Raw genomic sequence first — 21138 nt, 5'->3', positions numbered from 1 at the left:
GAGCTGTGAGGAGGGTCCCTGTCCTGCTAGGGCAGTAAAGTTCCATTCCTTGAGACAAGGCTTAGACTGCAACCTGGATCTGAGTATAAGCAAAGCCTCAGGGAGACCAAAGAGACCCGTATAGTCTCCCCAAACCCCTTTACCATCCATGGACTGAGTGCCCAGGAAGCAGCTGTTGGGTGACTCCCTAATGGGTGTCTTCAGAGGCCTGATCCTGGTCCCTGTGGACCCAGGGATGCATTGAACATAGTACTGGACTGAACTCTTTTCTCACTCTTTCCACTGCTCTTCCCAATTTTCCTTGACAATGCTTGGGCTGAGAATTCTGGAAACTACCCTCTCCTCCACCCTCCCTCCACAGATCCAGGTACCACATGGGATGTCCTAGATGGCTGAAGTCAATTTGCTCTGGTACAGGTGCAGATTGGGCTGTACTGTAGGCCCTTCCTTACCCAAGTGTAGCAGACATTTCCCACAGATCTTCTAAGTTTTCTTGGACTGGAAAAAAATGTTTCACTACCCACTTTTTGTAAGTTCTGGCATTCTAGAATTTGGTTACAATCATTATTTACAGGTATTTGGAGTGGTTTGGGAGAGAGTCTTGTGAGAATTCCTACTCTTACTCTGAAAACTTGGCTCTGCCCTTGCTCCAAGTCTGGTTTTTTAAGATGTTATTTTCTTCAATTATTTTGGTGTTTTCTTGGTTGGATAGCAACCACAGAAATCAGGAGTTTGGAGTCTGAATCAAGAGCAGAAAAGGGTCTTTTTATTTTTCTCATGAGAAAAAAGGACACAGTCCCTGTTGGTAAGTGCAATCAGCCAGATAGTGTCAAAAATAGAAGCTTGCAGGCCTCTTTTATCCTAATCTTAATTCTACTTCTAAATTCTCTCTTATCCCATCATTGATTGATAGGACAAATTCACAATTTTTTTTTTTACTAATACTATCCAACCAACACAAGGGAAATTCAATCTTCATCATTCCCTTCTCCATCATAATTAATCTCTATCCTATTAGAAAGTTATATTTTCCCATCCCTTATTACCATAATTATTCATAGCTAAACTATACCGTATTAAAAGTGATGTTTTATGCATTCATTATGCATTTCTTATTTTTTTTCCTTTAGGTTTTTGCAAGGCAAATGAGGTTAAGTGGCTTGCCCAAGGCCACACAGCTAGGTAATTATTAAGTGTCTGAGACCAGATTTGAACCCAGGTACTCCTGACTCCAGGGCCGGTGCTTTATCCACTACGCCACCTAGCCGCCCCTATGCATTTCTTTTGATCAAATTTGGAGGCATCCAATCAGAAAGGAGTCTAGTCCAGTCTGTGTTGAAATTGCCTCATTTTCCTAGGCAACCAGGGAAACTAGACAGATCTTGCTTGTAGAGAAAAAAAAATTAAGATAGGAGTATATTAGGGGCAGCTAGGTGGCACAGTGGATAAAGCACTGGCCCTGGAGTCAGGAGTACCTGAGTTCAAATCAGGTCTCAGACACTTAATAATTACCTAGCTGTGTGGCCTTGGGCAAGCCACTTAACCTCATTTGCCTTGCAAAAACCTAAAAAAAAAAAGATAGGAGTATATTCATGAGGCATGAGAAAGCTTCACTGAAGGTCATTTCCTCACCATTTTGTGTAGGAGTGTTTTCATGTGGAAGGTTCATTGAGGGCCATATCTCACATTCACAAAACTGCTGACTCATTTTCATGATGTTCCCTCATCACTTTCATTTCTTTTCTCATTTTTTGTCTATCTACCTTCCTTACTTGATTTTCAAAATCCCTTTTGAGCTTTTCCATGATTTGGGACCAATTCATATTTTTTCTTGAAGACTTATTGAGGCAGCTTTAACTTGTTATCTTCTTCTGAGTATCTTTTGATCTTCCTAGTGAACATTATAACCTCTGTGATTGGAATTTTTTTCTTCTGTTGTTTGCTAATTTCCCCAGGCTATGACTTGATTTTAACTCTTTGTTAAGGTTGATCTTTGCTTTTAGGGCTGGGGGATGCATTTAAAGCAAGGGTTTTTTTTTTTTTTTTTTTGCAACTATATAGAAGGGATCTGTGAGTTTTCAATTCTTCCAAGGTCTAATAATCCAAGGAAAGGTTTCTACCACTTTCCTGGCCTATGCTGTAATCTGTGGGTGACCAGAAGCACTGCTTTGTGTCCTGGAGCTGATGAGGGTCCCTGCTTTTCTGAAGCACTAGTTTTTGTTGTGTTTCTGTTCCTCTTCCTGGGACTGGAAACCTAAGACTGGGACCTAAAACTAACTAGGCAAATCAACAGAGTATTGCCTGAGTCATAGCAATTAGGTTATTTGTAATCTCTTTCTCACCCCATTATGAATTGTAGGCTATGAGCTAGGATAGCAGCTGCCACTGAAGATTGAATGACTCTCAAGGCCCCCTTCTGATCTGCTGTGGTCTGGCGAGCACACTTGAGGCTTGGACTAGACTGTTCCACCTTCACCCTGGTGTGATAGATTTTTCCTGCTGACTTTACCAGTTGTCCAGAGCAATCTCTGGACTGAGATATCTGGAAACTGCCACCACTGCTACTGACCCAGTTGCCCTGTGGTCAGTTCCTAGATTGCTGTCATCAGTTTGATCCAGTGTTTCCCATACTGCTCTGTGCTCCTCTCTCACTATGCTACATTAAACCCTTTGACTGGATGTTCCAAGTTATCTGGGCTTCAAAAATTGATTTAGTATGCCTTTTTATGGGTTCTGCAACCCTAGAATTTGTTTGTATTCATTATTTAAGTGTATTTGGAGTGATTTGGGGAGAACTCAGATGAGTCCCTGGCTTTACTCTGCCATCTTGTCTTCTCCTCCCTTTCATACTTTCTTACAGAACAATAGTAGACCATTATAATAATATACCATAACTTGTTCAACCATTCCCTAATTGAGGGGCATCCCCTCTCTTTACAATTTCTTCCCACTATAAAAAGAGCTACCATAAATATTTTGAACATGGGGGACTTTCCCCATGTTTTAAGATCTCTTTGGGATTTAGACCTAGTAGTAGGATCAAAGGGTATAGACAATTTCATTGTCTTTGGGGAGTAGTTCCAAGTTGCCCTCCATCATTTTCCTTTTTTGTCATTTTTAGCTAAATTGATAGTTGTGAGGTGGTTCCTCAGAATTGTTTAATTTCCATTTTTCTAATCAATAATTATTTAGAGCATTTCTCAATATGACTATATATGTTCACTTTTCAAGTTGCTCTTCTGAAAATTGCACGGTCATATTCTCTGATCATTTATCAATTGGAGAATGATTTGTAATCATAAATTTGTTGTCCTTAATCAGAAATTCTGGCTGTGAAAATTGTTTCCTTGCTTTCTGCTTTCTTTCTAATCTTGGATGCATTAGTTTCATTGTGCCAAAATTTTTTTAGATGAAATTATCTATTTTGTAATTTATAATAATCTCTAACTCATGTTTGGTCAAAAACATTTCCCCTCTCCATAGATCCTACAGATAATTTCTTTTTCTCTTAATTGTTCTATAATATTATCCTTTCTAGGTTGGTTCCTTATTTTTATCATAACATTTTCCAGTTTTACCAGCAGGTTTTATTAAATAGTGTCTTCTTATCTCAGAAATTAGTGTCTTTGTGTTTATCAGATAGTAGATTACTAGTCATTTACTATTGGGTTTTTTTGTACCTTATCTAATTCACTCATCCATTTCATTATTTCTTTTCAGTACCAGATAGTTTTGATCACTGTCAACTTATGATATAGTTTTATATGTGGTATAACTAGACCACTTTCTTTTCAATTTTTCCCCATCAAGTCTTTTGATATTCTTTTCATTTATTTTGTTTCTCTCTTTTTCTTTCTTCTTTCCTTCCTGCCTCCCTCCCTTCCTTCCTTCCTTCCTTCCTTCCTTCCTTCCTTCCTTCCTTCCTTCCTTCCTTCCTTCCTTCCTTCCTTCATTCCTCCTTCCCTCCTCCCTTTCTCTCTCTCTCTCTCTTTATTTCTTTTTTTTTCATCTTTATGTACATGTATAATTTTAAGTTACAAAATTTCCTTCCATCTCCCCTTCCCACCCTCCTCCCCTCAGCAGCAATCAGGTTAGCATTGTACATGCATATTTTTGTTAAACATGTTTACTGATAAATTATTTTCAGTATGAGGAATTAGGATTAAGCAGCAGAGATACATAATAGATAATCTTTATAAAGTGTTCATCAGATTATTAAAGGGTTTTTGTGCATCTTGTTTTTTGTTTTTCCTCCTCTGGATAGGGATAAAATTGTCCATAGTTGGTCTAATACAGTTGTCCTTGCTCTCTGAACTGCTGAGAGAAACTGCTTCCATCAGGGTTGTTCATCTCACAATGCTGTTAATATGTACATTGTTTTCTTGGATCTGCTCACTTCACTCAGCATTAGATTCTGAATTCTCTTGATATTCTTGACCTTTTGTTGCCACAGATGAATTTTGTAAATATTTTTTCTAGTTCTGTATGATAAAACTTTGGTAGTTTGGTGTGACACTGAATAGGTAATTTAATATATAGAATGGTCATTTTTATTATATTTTCTTTGTCATAAGCATGAGCAGTTGCATATTTCTTATTGTTTATAACTGACTTTATATGGATGAAAAGGATTTTATAATTGTGTTCATATAGTTTCTGGGTTTATCTTGGGAGTTACAGTTACTTTAAATGGAACTTCCATTTCTATCTCTTACTTTTGGGAGTTATTGGTCATATATATGTATATGTATGTATGTATACATATATATTAATGAATTATGTGGGTTTATTTTTGGGATTTTTTGCAGCTTTATAAAAGGGATCTGTGAGTTTTCAATTCTTTCAAGGTCTAATGATCTAATCAGAGGTTTCTACACTCTCCTGGACTGTGTCTTGGTCTGTGAGTGACCAGAAGCACTCCTTTGTGCCTTGGAACAATGATGAGGGTCCCTGCTCTTCTGAGACACTAAACTCCTGTGCTTCTGCTCATTTTCCTGGTACTTCTAGACTGGGACCTAAATCTGACTAGGCAAATCAGCAGGGTATTGCCTGTGTAATAGTAAAGAGTTCCTTATAATCTCTTTCCCACCCCATTATGAATTGTAGCCTATGAACTAAGAAAGCAAATACCACTGAAGATTCACTGATTGAGACCCCAATCTTGGTAGCTGCGGTTTGGTCAGCATACCTGAGGCTTGGACTCTTTCTACTCTCTGCCCTGGTGTGATTGATTTTTCCTGCTGAGTTTTCAAGTTGTCCATGGCAATCTCTGGACTGAGATTATATCTTTCTATTTTGCTAAAGTGGATAATTATTTCAAGTAATTTTAGTTAATTTTCTATGATTCTCTAAGTATACCTTCATATCAGCTACAAAAAGTGAATGTTTTTGCTTCCTCTTTACCAATTCTAATTACTTCTCTTTTTCTTTTCTTCTCTTATTGCTAAAATAACATTTCTCATAAAATATTGAACAATAAACATAGGAACATCCTGGTTTCATATTGGAAATGCTTCTAGATCATCCCCATTACAAGTAGTATTTGCTGTACTACACATTTTTCATTTTTAATAGGAATGGGTGCTGTATTTTGTCAGACTTTTTCAGCATCTATTGAGATAATCATATGATTTCTCCTATTTTTGTTATTTATATGGTCAATTATGTGGATTGTTTTCCTAATATTGATCATTCCTGTCTACTTGGTACAAATCCTAACTTATCATGTTGTATTATAATACATAATAATAATTTGTTGTTATATCTCTTTGTTAAAATTTTATTTAATATGTATGCATCAATATTCATTAGTAAGATTGGTCTATAATTTTCTTTGTATGTTTTGACCCTTCCTGCTTTAGATATCAGCACCAAATTGATAATATAAGAGGAATTTGGCATAATGCCTTCTTCTATTTTTAATAATAGCTTATATAGAATTGGAATTAATTTTCCCCTAAATGTTTGGTAGAATTCACTTGTATTGCCAACTTGCCTACAGATTTTTCTTTGGGAGCTTATTGATGATTTCTTAAATTATTTTTTCTGTTAATGTGAGTATACTTCATTTTTGTAAATATTCATTCATTTCATTTAGATTGTCCAATGCATTGGCATATAGTTGGGCAAAATAACTCCAAATTATAACTTTAGGTGAATTTATCTTTTCATTTTTGATAGAGAATATTATTTTCTTCCTTTTTAAAAAACATTTATTTAATAACTAAAAATAAAAAAAAACTTGATTTTATTGATTTATTCAACAATATTTTTACTTTTAGTTTTAATAATTTCTTCTTTGATTTTCAGAATTTCTAATTTGGCATTTAATTGTTGATTTTTAATTTGTTCTTTAATAACTTTTTTCATTGCATGACCAATTATTGATCACTTTCAATATTTAGATGTAAAATTTTCCCTAGAAAGTGCTTTGGCTGTATCCCACAAGTTTTGGAATAATGTCCAATCACTGCCATTATCTTGGATGAAATTGCTGAATTTTTCTATGATTTGTTGTTTACCCATTCATTCTTTAAAATTATGTTATTTTGTTACTAATTGATTTTTGACTTATCTTTCATGGCCCTTTATTACATCTAATTTTTATTACATCATGATTTGAATTTTCTTCAGAAGTCTATCATATCTAAGTTTCCTAAAATTCTATTCACCTTAATTTCCTTCCTGTTTATTTTCTGGTCAGATTTATCTACTTGTGTGGGAGAGAGGTTGTGATCCCCTCCCCCCACCACTATTTTTTTGCTGTCTATGTCTTCTTGTAACTCTTTTAAGTTCTCCTCTACAGATTTGGATTCTATACTACTTGGTACATGGATGTTTTCTACTGATGTTACTTCATTACCAATGGTATCTTTTAGGAAGATATAGTTTCCTTCCTTAATTAGATCTATTTTGGCTTTTGTTTATTTTGAGATTAGGATTGCTATTCCTGTTTTTTTTTTAATTGCATTATTTGAAGCATAATATGTTCTTCTCCAGACTTTTTCCTTTACTCTATGTGTATCTCCCTGCTTCAAATGTGCTTTGTGTAAAGAACATATTGTAGGATTCTGGTTTTTAATCCACTCTACTATTTGCTTCCATTTTATAGGAGAGTTCATTCCATTCACATTTACATTATTGGTTATTAAAACTGTAGTTCCCTCCATGTAGTCTTTCCATTTTTTACTCTGTTCTTTCAATTTATCCCTCCTCACCAATGTTTTGCTTCTGACTGTTGTGTCTTGATCAACCTCCTTTTTTTCCTGTTAACCCATTTCCTTTCTTTCTCTCTTTCCCTTTTACTTTTCTTTTTGTCACTTTACCTTTTCCTTTACTCTTTTATTTGCCCTTCCTTTTTTCAGTACCATCTTCCCTTTTCCCAACCCCTCACCCCCAGTTCCCTGTTGAATAGGATAAATTTTTAAACCCAATTGGGAATATAAATTATTCCCTCTTTAAGCTAAGTATGTTGAGAGTATGATTTCCTCTGCGCTCACATGTTTTCTTTTTTCCTGCTACTATAATATGTCTTTGTACCTTTTTGTGTTGTGTTATTTATCATCTAACAAGTATAATCCATATTTTCTGGTCTAAAAATTTTATATGTCTTGTATACCTTGTATACCTGAGGATATATTCCTTATAAATGCCCTCATAGAGAGATGATTCTCAATGATTAATTGGTTGATTTATAAACTTTATATCTCACAATGAATTCATATCCATAGCCTCTTCCCAAGTACACTACTGTCACCTGGTTCATTAGAAATACAATTTTCATTTTCTTTTTTTTTACTTTTTTTTGCAAAGCAATGGAGTAAAGTGACTTGCCCAAGGTCACACAGCTAGGTAATTATTAAGTGACTAAGGTCAAATTTGAACTCAGGTCCTCCTGACCCCAGGGCTATTGCTCTATTCATTGCACCACCTAGCTGCCCCCAAGACATACAATTTTTAAGAGTCATAAATAAGATCAAGTTAGACTCAATTTATACCCCACCTTCTCTCCAAGAAATGCAAACTTCATGAGTTCAGCTATAATGTAAATCCAAATCACTTCATGATCAGCTTATAACTGCCCTTCCCCAAGTATACTCCTTCCAATTGTAGCTAAAGTCTCAAGTAAAGTAACATTTCTTGGTTTATTTTATTTAGATTTATTTTATTTTTCATGTTATATTCTTTTTCCAGTTGATGATTTTTACTTTTAAAGGAATTAATTTCTTCAGTCAATTTTTCATAATTATCCTATGTGGCTAATCTCTATTCTGCATTTTTTCTTCTCCTTCTCTTTGGTTTTTAAAATCCCTTTTGAGCTCTTCCAAGTGGTTTTAGATTTGAGGCCAACTTCATAAAATTTTCTGAGGTTTCAAATGTAGGCAATATCTCACAGCTTTATTCTTCTGAGATGGTATTTTTTTTATCATTCCTATTAGAATAATAACTTTCTTTTAGTGATCTTTTTGGTTTGTGGTTATGGAACTCTTCTGGGGCACAGGGCATATAGATCCAAGTTTTTTCCTCGGATTGGAATCTGATCCTGGGCTTATTGCTTGCTTTTGGTATTGATTATGTAGTGGTTTGTTCCCCATTTTTAGGATAGCCCTGGCTTTGCATTTGTCTATACTTCATTCTATGTAGAAGTTTATTCATTCCTTTAGGATAGTAATTGTTTTCCACTTGCCAAGTCATTGCCTATGCTTTGCACTTGTTGCCAGCATTAGGGGAGCCCAAACCAGTCCCTTCTATTGCAACAGTGTTCCTAGGGCTTGAAATGCTTCTTTCTGAGGACCCTAATAAATGGTTAATTTTTGTGAAGTTGTTATGTGCAATCGATAAGTAAGCATACTACTTCACATTCCCATTCCATATTTACCTGATGTCTATATTACCTAATTACTTATAAAATTCTATTCATGCTGTGTGGAAAATGAACCTCCACCCACTACTATAGTTTTAATTTCAAGAATGGTAGTGTAGTATAGTGATCAAAGAGCTCTCTTTAAAACCAAGAACATCTGGGTTCAAATCCCAACTTGGACATATCCTATTTGTTAGTCCCTAGGCAAATTCTTTGACTTCTCCTTAATCTCCCCAACTCTATTCTTGTAAAAATATAGATCTCTATTTTTTCTATATTATGTTGTATCCCTGAGTGCAATGATATAGTACCCCTGAATTTCCTGAATAAAGAAACTGAGACCCAGAAAAATTATATGATTTTCTCAGTTAGGAAATGGTAGAGCCAGAACCATAAGCAAAAATCCTAATTCAATATCCCATGTTCTTTTCACCACAAAATATCACTGTTGGTACAGGTTCAGAAGGGAACTTGATTGAAAATTTGTCAAAGAATTGAGATTATCTCAGTCATAGTCCCACCATGAAGATATCTCATTGTTACAATGACAGTTCTGGTTTCCTGGTGATGATCATTCTTAAGGCCCTTTTAATATCCTTGTTCCTTAGGCTGTAGATGAAAGGGTTCAGCATGGGAGTGACCACATTTTACATCACAGCTGCTACTCTGTCCTGTTCAGGTGTGTGGGTCGATGTGGGAGCGAAGTAGACTGCAATGATTGTTCCATAAAATAGAGAGACCACAGTGAGATGGGAGCCACACGTGGAAAATGCTTTCCATTTCCCTGCAGTTGAAGGGATCCTCCACACATTCAATAATATTTGAGTGTAGGAGAAAAGGATGCCAGTGACAGAAATTAAAACTGTGAGCATCCCCACTGTGTTGACCATTAGGTCATTGATAAATGTGTCTGTACATGCTAAGTTTAGCAGGGGACTGAGGTCACAGAAAAAATTAGGGATTTCATTATGGCCACAGAATGAAAGATAGGTCAGAAGGACAGTGTGTATGAGAACATCAGCAAAGCCTCAAATCCAGGACACTACTATAAGAAGGGCACAGATCTTTGGAGTCATGATCATGGAATAATGTAGTGGGGCACAGATAGCTACATACTGGTCATAGGCCATTGCAGTGAGAAGGATGATATCTATGCCCCCAAAGAGAAGGAAGAAGAATACTTGTGTTAGACACCCTGCATAAGGAATTACTTTTACTCCAGAAACATGATTTGCCAACATCTTGGGAACTGTAGTAGAGGTGAAGCAGATGTCATTCAGGGACAAATTGCTAAGAAAGAAGTACATGGGTGTGTGGAGGGATGAACTGGTCCTAATGGCCAGAATGACGAGCATATTCCCTAGACTTGTGATCAGGTACATAAGAAGAAATAAGAACAGGAATCTCTGCTGTTCAGACTGGTTTGAAAGTCCCAGGAGGATGAACTCAGAGACTCCAGACTGATTTCCTCCTTCCATGATTCTGTTGGAAAGTATGCATAGAATAGAGATGAAAGAAGAATTTAAAGATTAAACAGATTAATGGACTAAAGTTTGAGATATCAGTTTTAATACTTTGTTTTAAGTTATTTATGAAAGTAATACATTGTATTTTTAATACTTGGAAGAAGAGATAAACTGACTCTTAACCTCTTTTGTTCCAGTGAAATATAAGCTCCTAGAAGAAAGGCACTGTTTAATTCTTATCTTTTTATTTTCAGATTCTAACATAGAGTGCCTGAGATATAAAAGAGTTTTATAAATTATTTTTATTTGATTGATTGACTCCTGGAAGTGGATCTGCATTTGCCTCTGTTGAGCTGACAGACTTCTTCTACAGGAATAGAGTTGGATTTGAAGACAGAGGTTGCAGATTTTAATCTGGTTCTATCACTACTTACCTGTTTGAACTTGGTCAAGTCACTTATTCCATCTGTTCCTCATTTTGCTGATCTGTAAAACAAGAAGGTCAAACAGAATGTCTTCCATAGCCTCTTCAACCACCTAATATATGACCCTATAAACTCTCTCCATCTCTGTTTATCACCTCAGGAAAACACTCAATCTCACCAACAGATATGTGAAACATGAATCTTCCCAACACAAGTGCACAGTAATTTCTTTTATTCTGCCTTCTAGGACAAAATAGAAAGTCTTAAAGGCTACAGAGAGCTCAAGAAGGATGATAATTCATTTAAAAAAAGACATTAGCTTTGGAATTTATTGTTATTTACTTTGGAGGAAGTTGAAGGATCTAATCATAAGTTAGACAATGGAAGGTTAAAATAAGAAAGGAAATGTTTCATAGATTGCTGTCAGCATTCATCAAGTCACAAATTAGGAAGTGATATAAAATGATAGGTAACAGGAATGGATGGATCAAGTCAGGTCTCCTGAGAAGTAGGAAGACATGCACCTGATTATAGACATCATCAGGAAAGCATCCAGTAGTGAAGGCGAGATAGAACCTAAGTGACAGAATGGAGTAGTGGCAAGCTGCTGGAAAAAATGAGGTAGAAATGAGATTGCTTGTACATGTAGAGGGGTTTGCTCCAGAAAGAAAGGCTATCTCAATATGTGAGGTGAAGGATAATGAAAGAAGTTATCTGGCTACTATGAAATGAGAAGGAGGGAAGCAGAGCGAGGTCATAGGGAATTGTTTCAAAGGTAGGAAGAAAAGATCTATCATTATATCCACAGTTGAATATGGGACATTGTAAACAATCTTCATGTTCATCATTATTATTTCATTCTCCTTCTCTTGTCTGATCAAATTCAGAAAAATAATTCCAAGGGGAAAAAACTACCCTCTTGCTAGTATTATTTTATGCTGAAGATTCTGAAGACAATTGCACAGATCATTGAAATAACTACCTTTCATTTATTTTATTAATTTATTTTTGTTTTTTCCAACTGCATGCAGATAGTGTCCAGCATTTGTCTTTTTGTAAGACTGTGAGTTCCACATTTTTCTTCCTTCTTCTCTTTTGTCCCTCCTCATGACATCAAGGAATCTGATACAGGTTATATATGTACAATTGCCATATTTGTATACTAGTCTTATAATTGTTTTTTTTTGTAATAGTATACATGTGGATGTAGATTCATCTTCCGTAGGATAACTGGAAGCATTTTAGAGAAAGCTCCAGTAGTATAAACAATGCTAGGTAACATCCCATATCCCTGGATTTTATTTGCTTCTACTAACTTCCTATATTTTGAAAACTATTCATTACTCATAACTTTAAATTTTGAATATTTGGAAAGTCAAAGACTTACAAAAACTGTTCTTAAAAGTTTGTAGATTGGGGCAGCTAGGTGGCACAGTGGATAGAGCACTGGCCTTGGAGTCAGGAGTACCAGAGTTCAAATCTGACCTCAGACATACCTAGCTGTGTGGCCTTGGGCAAGCCACTTAACCCCACTGCCTTGCAAAAACCTAAAAAAAGAAAGTTTGTAGATCAATGTTATGTCTATGAGGCTGTAGACAATGGTTCTAATTATGATGATTGTCCAGTTAAAATAAAGTTTATTGTTGAATTATCATAAAAGAAACAAAAGTCTAAGAATTACAAAAGCATTTATTTCCACATTATTTTGCATTTGCACAAGACACTCCCCCTGCTTGGAATATATACTGACTTTTAAAGTCTCTCTCTTTCTTCACAGAATGGGTGAGGTGCTTCTTCCCATTTTTTGCCTTTCCAGATCCTTTCTGTTGACAGAGCTTTCTCCCTCTTGAATTTACTTTGGGTTATTTGCTATATAACCAGACAGCCAACAAACATTTATTAAACATCTACTATGTACCCAAGTACTGGGGTAATTTCTGAGGTCAGAAAAAGAGGCAAAAGTCAATCTCTGTAAATTAAGGAATTTACAGTCAAATGGGGAAGTCAGCTTGGGAACAATTATGTACAACCAAGCTATATACTGGATAAATAGGAAACTATCAACAGTTGGAAGGCTCTGAATTAGGAGTGATGAGGAAAGACTTCTTGTAAAAGATCAGTTTCCTTTGGAACTTGAAGGATGTCAGGAAGAAAAGGAGGTGGAAAGGATGGAGAATATTCCATGTATGAAAAACAACCCGTGAAAATTCCCAGATATAGAGGCTTCATTGACAAACCACAGAACAGTTTCTCTTTATTTATTTGTGAACATGGTCCATTCCTGATCTCAGTAAAAACACCCAATAGAATGTAAGCCTGTTGAGGGTGGGGAGTTTTTTCTTTTTTCTCTTTTTGTCTTTCAAACACCTCATACTGTGACACAATAACCATTCAGTTGAGTTGTTTTTAATAACAATCAATGATTACCCATGGATTTGATTACAGATCTTCCCAATTCCAAGTCCAGCTCTCTATTCACTCCACTGGGCCGCTGATAACCTGATCTTCAGAGACTTTTAACATCAAGGTAATATACAAGTAATAATTGGGAAAGAGTTGGAAACGTCCAAAGGAGACTCAGAAAACTACAATCTTCCTAACCAGTTTTGGCAAATGGATTCCCTTCTAAAATTTAAAACTTGGAAAAGGGAAGAAGTATTATGTCGTAGAAAGTCCATTGGAATGAAAATCAGGATGACAGTTGCAGATATGATATGAATACACCGACGGACCTTGATTGACACCCTTTATAGCCTTTAACTTCCCCAAGTATTATATGGAAAAATGGAATTTGTGATCCTTAAGGGCCCCTTTAACTTGATATTTTTCATTATGGCTTCCATTTTGTTTTTAGTGCATGCGGAGTAATATCCTACATCTCTTCTAATTCTGTTTTTTTTTTTTTTTAGTTTTTAAAAAAATTATAATATTGTTTGTTCTGAGAGCACTTCTTACTCTCAGATTCTATATGGTTAAGGTTTGATTTGTCCCTTACATTCTGTATTCTCACCTTCATTTTAAACCTGGATATTTTATATTCATCTAAAATTCTATGCTCTATATAGAATGTCTCTCTATATCTTTTAAATACATAGCACAGATACAAAAGCTTTATGAATGCTTAGGCTTTAAAAGGTATTAAGACTTTGAGGATAGCCTATTTTTGGTTTTTGCAAGGCAATGGGGTTAAGTGACTTGTCCGATGTCACGCAACTAGGTAATTGTTAAGTGTTTGAGACCTGGTTTGAACTGAGGTTCTCCTGACTCCAGGACTGGTGCTCTATCCACTGCACCACCTACTTGTCCCGAGTTTTCCAACTTCTAACTGTTTTTGTTTCTATGTACTATAATTCTTTCCAGCTCTAATATTTTGTATTCCTCCATCTGCTTTTGCTTTGATGTTCTAGGATTTATATGTTAAGAGGCAACTATGTGGATCAGTAGATAGAATTATTCATCTGCAGTCAAGAAGTTTCACTAGCTGTGTGATCCTGGATATCATTTAACTTCAGGTTGCCTCAGTTTCTACAATTATAGAATGTAGATAACAATAGTACCTACCTCCCTGGATGAAGATAAATTGAGATGCCTACTGGTAAAGCATTTATCACAGAAGTATACATTGTAGGTGCTTAAAAATGCTTGTTTTCCTTCTTTCTCCTTTCTTCCTTCCCTCCTTCCTTTGTTCCTTCATTCTTTCTGACTTTCCTTCCTTCTTTGGTTCCTTGGTTCCTTGATTCCTTGGTTTGTTGATCCCAGTTTCCTTGGTTTCTTCTGTCCTTCCTTTCTTCCTTCCTTCTTCCTCTTATTCCTTACTTTTCTCCTTCCTTCTCTCCATTCCTTCCCTCCTTCTTTACTGGTCACTTTCCTTCTTTCCATCATTCTCTCCTTCCTTCTTTCCTTCTGAAATTTCTTCCTTCTTTCCCTTATTCCTTTCTTCTCTCATAACTCCTTCCCTTCCTTCACTTCTCCCCTCCCTCTTTCCTCCCCTCCTCTCTTTCATCCCTTTGTTCCTTTGTTCCTTCCTTCTTTCCTTTCTCCTTCCCTCCCTCCCTCCCTCCCTTCCTTCCTTCCTTCCTTCCTTCCTTCAACTGACAGTCTAAATTTCTAAGATCTCTGTGTTTTTCCATTACTAGCATTCTAAGTTTTATTGTCTAAAGTCACTCTCAGATCTGACATTTTAGGTTCTATTTTCTGAGGTCTGTTGTGTTCTAAGAGTTCTTCCATCTAGTGTGTGTGCTATAGACTTGAATCCCTTTCAGTTTTTTCATCTTAGATATTCTATGTTACAGTATCCAAAAGGTCATTAAAGCATTCCAAAATCCTTTTATATTGAATTTCTAGCATTTTAATGAGACTTTTCCAACAGCATATGTAATTGCAAGGTTTTCTTCTTGAAATGAATAGAAATTGCCCTCTACAGATTCATTTACTTGGGCATTTGTTTGTTTTAGATCTTTGGTTCTTTTCAACTTTTAAGGTCTTTTTTTAGCACTTAAATTTCTATTATTTTAATGAAACTCATCTACAACTTTATATTACATAAGATTTTCCCCTTGAAATGAATAGAAAGTTTCCTCTCCAGATTTACTTGCTTGGGAATATCCTTGATTTGGGTCTTCTATTCTTTTTCTGAGATGCTCAGTTTCATGACTTTCTCTAGTTCATTTCCAAAGCTGAGATTTTCAGACAGGAAACCAGTCCAAAATGTCAGTTCTTCCAGGAGAAAGAAGTCTTGAGGCTTTGACTAAGATGTAATGTATGTGAGCAAGGGTCATCTCTGTCTCCTAGGAGGAATGTGTGTAGATAATTGTAGGTCCTTTTTCCAGGGATTGTCTGGACCCAGAATTCAAATTCCCTTAGGTGCTATTAGAGGCAAGCATCATATAATTTTCCATTTTCTACTCTGGCTTCTCAGGGCTAAACTTGTTTTGAAGCATTTGGTCTAAGTTCAATTTTTTTACAATATTTCTGTTAGGATTGATGATAATACCTTCCTAACTGATGTTTTTTTCCTTTCGAAATATGAAATCAAACATAGAGTTAGAAGGTGTTTTAAAGTATAGGATACATTATATATATATATATATATATATATATATATAAAATATATTTATATATATAATATATAATATATTTATATAATATAAATATATTTATATATATATATATATATATATATATATATATATATATATAGAGAGAGAGAGAGAGAGAGAGAGAGAGAGAGAGAGCGCAAGCATAGGAGCTAGAAGAATTCTGAAATATGCAACATAAGTGCTCAAGTTGATAGCTACTTTAGGGCATTGTGTCAAAAACTTCTTGAGAGTTACCTTGTTAGAGCTTAAGAGCCTTCTTATTTCTCTGCTTCATCATTTATTTATTTATTTATTTATTTTTTGCCAAGGCAATGAGGTTAAGTGGCTTGCCTAAGACCATACAACTAGGTAATCCTTAAGTGTCTGAGGCCAGATTTGAACTCAAGTACTCCTGACTCCTTCACTGTGCCACCTAGCCGCCCCCATCTGTGCTTCACTATTATAGGACAGATTATCAGTGTCTGACACTTTGCCACCTCACTTACTGTTTTTCACTAGCCCACAGATTCAGAAGACTCAAGATACAAGTTCATAGTTTCATAGAGATGGAAGGGATTTGTGCAATCAGTCTTATTTCCTTGTTTTATAGATTTCAAATGTCAACATTAACTAAAACTTAGAGTCAGGATTTGAAACTAAAACTTTTGACTCCAAATCTAATGCTTTTGAAATTCAAATAAAAAAACACAGAATAAGAACAATATTGTTAATCATTATCCCTTATTGAGGCTTGCACAATTTCTATTATGGGTAGTCGCTGATTTTTGTTTTCACATTGTTGCTTTCTTTTCAATATCTCAATGACACTGATTTTCTTGAAGTTTATACTTTTGGGAGTTTTCAGGAGATGTGGTCAGTTAATATGAATTTTTTCCATTTCCTGAAGTTCATTATACTTCTAATTTATCTGATGTTGTTAATACTTCTTTTCTCCAGACTATCAGTTTTCTGTCTTCATAATTCTTGTCAACCTTGAGAACAGCTCAGAAATTCTCAGGAAACTGTTTGAATTGTTTCCTTTGTACTTTCACCTCACTTTGCACCTTTTCCCCTAACTAATTAATTCATAGATTGATTTTAGCATTCTTCCCCTATGGATTTTGAATTCTAAATTTTTTTCTCCCCTCTGCTCTCTTCAACTCATTTAGAAGGCAAGTAATATATACATATATATATATATAATATGCATATTATATATATGTGTGTGTGTGTTTACATGTGAGTGTCATAAAAACATTATTTCCATATTAACCATGTTGGAAAAAATAAAGCAAAAAATTATACTTCACTTTATTCATTTGGAGTTCTTCAGTTCTCTTTCTGATGTTGGTTATGTTATTTTGATTTCTTTGAAATTGTTGTAGATCACTATTGATTAAAGGAGATCAGTATTTTAAAATCAATAATATCATTATATACAGTGATCTCTTGGTTCTGCTCACTTCATTCGGACTCCATTCAAATAAGTCTTTCCAAACTTTTCTGAAGCATCCCCCATGTCATTTTAAATAGCTCTATAGTATTCAATCTCAATGATGTGCCATTATTTTTCAATATTTGTGGACATTCCCTCAATTTCCAATTTTTTGCAAATACAAAAGAAACTGCTATCAATATTTTTGTACATATGGGTCCCTTTCCTTTTTTCTTTGATTTTTTTGTGATTGAGATACTTCTAAGTCAAAGGATATGTTAGATTTTTATAATCCTTTGAGTCTAATTTCAAATTGTTCTCCAGACTGGTTAGACAAAATCACAACTTTCCTTATATTACACATTACAGACCTATTTTTCCACATTCCCTCTAGAAGTTTTTTTTTTTCCTTTTTTTTAATAATAGCCAAACTGCTAGTTTTGAAGTGGCAATCAGGAGATGTTTTAATTTGCAGTTCAATAATCAATACTATTTAGAGCTTTTTTTTTTTACTCATTTAACTATAACTTTGATTTCTTCATTTGAGTGGTGACAGAACAGCAGCAACTATTTCCTCCATTTTTCTCCTCTTTTCCCTCTTCTCCCGGTATAACCCTCTTTTATACTTCCTTGTTTTGGAGATCATGGTAAAATAATCAACTCCCACCCATCACTTCTGCCTATGCAGACTATTCCTAATTGCTGAAGTAAAGATAATAGTCATCATCTTCCCACATAAGTATATAAACAATTTATATTATCAAATCCTATGTCTTTCACAGTTACCTTTCATGTAAATATAATTACACATTTGTCATGTAGTGAAAGAAGAAAGAGGACAAAGGGAAAAAGAAATTAGAGGGAAAAAAATCCAAAAAAACCAAAAATAGTGAAAATTAAATACTTTGATCTGCATTCAGACTTCATTGCTTTTTCTCTATATGTGTATAACATTTCTCATTATAAGCCTTTTAAAATTTATTTAGCTCATTATATTGCTGAAAAGAACTAAAGCAATCATACTTGACCAAACTTGCTGTTACTGTGCACAATTCAATCTCATAGGTGTGAGGTGGTACATCGTGGTTATTTTAATTTTTATTTCTTTTATCAATAATGAGCATTTTTATGTGACTATAGCTTTAATTTCCTCATCTGAGGCCTACCTGTTCATATACTTTGAACATTTATGAAAATTTGACTTCATTCTCTATAAATTTTAAAAATGTGTTCTTTATCAGAAGCACTACCTGTAAAAAATGTTTCCCAACTTATTATCTTCCTTTTAATCTTAGGTTGCTTTGGTTATATTTGTGCAACTATAAAGTAATCCATTTTATATTTTATAATGTTCTTTATCTTTTCATGGGTACAACCTTCTCCCCTTTCCACAGATCTGATAGAAACTATTCCCTGTTATCTTATTGCCTTAGGGTATCACCTTTTTGGTCTAAATCATCTTCATTTTTTTTCTTACCTTGGTTTATCTGTGTCTAGTTTTTGTCATTCTATCTTTCAGTTTTCTAAAAAGTGACTTCTTATTCCAGAAGTTGATATCTTTCAGTATATGAAACAGTAAATTCCTATACTCATTTAGTACTGTTTCTTTTGTACCTAAACTATGCCAGTAATCCACCATTCTATTTCTTAGCCAGCGCCAAGTAATTTTAATTACTGGTGCTTTATACCATAATTTTATTTCTGGTATGGTTAGGTCAACTTTCTTTGCCTTTCCTTTTCTTTTAATTCTCTTGATATTCTTGACCTTTTGTTCCTCCTAGTTAATTTAGCACCTATTTCTTCCTAGGTCAATCAAGTAATTTTTGGAAGTATGATTTGTATGGCACTGAATGAATAATTTAGGTTAGGCATAATTGTCATTTTTACTATATAAATTCTGTCTACCCATGAGCAATTGACATTTGATCAATTATTTAGATCAGTTCTTATTTGTGTACAAAGAGGTTTATAATTGTTCTCACATAGTTTCTGAGTTTGTCTTAACAGGTAGACTCCCCTGTAACTTATGTTATCAATAATTCCTTTTTTTTTTCTTTTTTTGATTGAATTTTTTTTAATTACATGCTGTGGTATCCATTTCCAGTTTAAGAGTCATAAATTTCTCTACCACCCTGGCTTCTCTGAACTTTTTTCATCAATTGCCTTGTTATTCATGTTCTCTTGCTGTTCCAGATAAATTTTGGTATTACATTTTTAAGTTCTTAAAGTAGTTTTTTTGATAGTTTGATTCGTATGCACTGAATGAGAAAAATGTTTTGTAATTGTGTCCATATAGTTCATTTAGCATTATCTAGAATGGTTAGACAAGTTCACAACTCTACCAGTAGTACATTAGGTACTGTATTTTGCCAAATTCCCTCCATCAAGGATCTTTTTTTATTTTTCTTTCATATTAGCCAAACTGCTAGCTTTGAGATGGTATTTTGGAGTTGTTTTAATTTACATTTCATTAATCAATCATATTTAGTGCATGTCTTACTCATTTAACTATTTTGAACTTTTTTTTCTTTTGGACACTGAAAAACAACAATTTCCTCTATTTTTCCTCTCCTTTCCATCTTCTAATAGTGTAACCCTCTTTTTAACTACATTATTTTTGGAAATCATCCTTTTATAATCAACTCATAATGATATCTTCTGTCTGTGCAAACACTTCCTAATTGCTGAAATAGTAATAATATTCTTAGGAATTGCCTACATTATCTTCCCATTGAATGTAAACAATTCAATCTTATTAAATATTTCATTTTAATTTCACATTTGCTTTTCCACAACAGTGAAAAAATGAATAAAAGGGAAATAATTTGGGGAAAAGAAAAACAAAAACAAAATAAGCAAGAAGTGTAACTATTATGCTTTGACCAGTATTCAGACTCCTTTGTTCTTTCTCTGGATGTACGTAGCATTTCCCCTTAAGAGCCTTTTAAAATTAAGTTGGATAATTATATTGCTGGTAAGGAATAATCAATCAAATCTGAACATCACACAATGTTGTTATGGGCTCGGTATTTTTTTTTCTGGCTCCACTTATTTCACTCCTCATCAGATTATGTAGGACTTTTTAGATTCTTCTGAAATCTCCCAGCTCATCACTTCTTATTGCACAACCATATTAAAAAATCAGAGTTATATCTCCCCTTCTATGGATGAATATAATTTAATGATCTTGACTAATATTTGTTTTGTTTTGTTTTTCCCCCCTTTGCCTTTCCCTTTTTATGCTTCTCTTGAATCTTGTATTTGGAGATTGAATTCTCTGTGCATTTCTAGTTTTTTTTGATTAGGAAATTTTGGAAGTCCTTCATTTCATTGAACATTCTTCTTTTTTCCAGACAGAATATACTGAATTTTACAAGGTAGTGTATTCATAGTTTTATCTAAGATCCTTTGCCCTCCAAACTTTCATATTCCAGTCCTCCAGGACTTCAATGTTGAAGTCTTTTGCAAGTCTTTTGTGTTTCTGTTTGTCCTTAATTGCTTCATTTTGTCTGTTTGCAGAACTTTCACTTTCATTTGAGAATTATGTAATTTGACCTTGATAGTCATTGGAATTTTTATCCTGGGGTTTCTTTCTAGAGAAATTCTTTGTGTACTTTCAATGGCTCTTTAGTCTTCTTGATATAGCAGATTTGGACAGTTTTCCCCAAAAGTCATTGTCCAGGTTGTTTTTCTTTTAATCTCTGCTTTCTGGTAGATCAATTCATAAATTATCTCTTCTGGATCTATTTTCCAAGTTGTTTGTTTTTTATAAAATATACTTTAAATTTTCTTCAATTTTTTCAGCCTTTTTACCTTGTTTGATGGAATCTTAGTGTCTCATAGAGTTGTTGGTTTCTCCTTGTCCAATTTT

The 21138-nt window shown here is 34.4% G+C and overlaps 1 pseudogene; it reads right to left on the bottom strand.

Moving 5' to 3' along the window:
* Positions 1-9402: 9402 nt before the first annotated feature.
* On the bottom strand, positions 9403-10341 carry LOC141497470 (olfactory receptor 1f45-like; annotated as a pseudogene).
* Positions 10342-21138: the final 10797 nt, after the last annotated feature.

This window comes from Macrotis lagotis, chromosome X (assembly GCF_037893015.1).
Source record: "Macrotis lagotis isolate mMagLag1 chromosome X, bilby.v1.9.chrom.fasta, whole genome shotgun sequence".
In the NCBI taxonomy this organism is placed as follows: domain Eukaryota; kingdom Metazoa; phylum Chordata; class Mammalia; order Peramelemorphia; family Peramelidae; genus Macrotis; species Macrotis lagotis.
Note: the sequence above shows the minus strand (reverse complement) of the source record. Positions and strands in the feature narration are given on the sequence as shown.